The following is a 966-nucleotide window of genomic DNA, read 5'->3' as shown; positions in this document are numbered from 1 at the left end:
AATCTAAAAATATTATCTGGATAGGGTCCAGACACCTGGAGTTCTTCCCTGGGATTCCCTGTCTCACAACAGCCCTGAAGGCTGGGAGGACAAGGAGACAGGTGTATGAGGAGGAGTTAGGGGTGGGTGGTCTGCACAGGTGGGGTGCCCACTCCAGTGACATGATGGACCCTGGGAGTTGGTTCACCTCCCCCAGACCAGGATTTTGAAATGAACCGGTCCCCCGTGCATACACAAAAGGAGCGGGTCCCTGATGACTTGGTTGTTGAGATGAAGCTCACAAAGCCTGTTCTCTCACCATACTGGTCCCTGGCTCTCAGACTCCACGGTACAGGAGAAAACTGCCAAGCACCTGGGATATGTTTGACAATATAGACCTCTTCATTGGTCAGGTAGAAACCTGGGACTTCAGTGATAGGAAGCCAGGCAGGTTGCCTTCAGAGCAGAACTCAGTGGGAGAAAAGATGGAGAAGCCTAACTGAAGCCAGCTGTGGGTGGCCTTCCCCCCAACCACACGCACACCCTGTCAAGGGAGACCATCTTTACTGCTAGTTGCCTCCTTCCTCTTTCACCCAGAAAATCCCCCTCCCTCACCCATGTCCTTCAAGCAGGCTGTTCACACTCAGGTGCTGGCTGTGCTACGGGCATGTTGTCATCACAGGTGGGACAGGAAGCCAGTGTAGATGGAACTGCAACTTCAGGAAGTCAGACACAAAGGGAGGAAGATGGATTTGGGCAATAAACGCCTTCCCTGTAGCCCTCTCAGACCCCAGGGTTTGGAGCTGGAGCTGAGAACAGCAAGCATCCTAGTGAAGACAGGCAGTCTGCCTCTTGGGTGACCTGGGATGCTCGTTTACAACTACCGTTTTATATATATATAAAAAAGAACCACAGCAGCCTTTTCTGCTGTGTTGGCCGCCGTGGCCAGAAGCGCTGGTCTCCAATGTTTCATAGAAATATTCCTGT

Source organism: Budorcas taxicolor, chromosome 10, assembly GCF_023091745.1.
Source record: "Budorcas taxicolor isolate Tak-1 chromosome 10, Takin1.1, whole genome shotgun sequence".
Lineage (NCBI taxonomy): Eukaryota > Metazoa > Chordata > Mammalia > Artiodactyla > Bovidae > Budorcas > Budorcas taxicolor.
Note: the sequence above shows the minus strand (reverse complement) of the source record.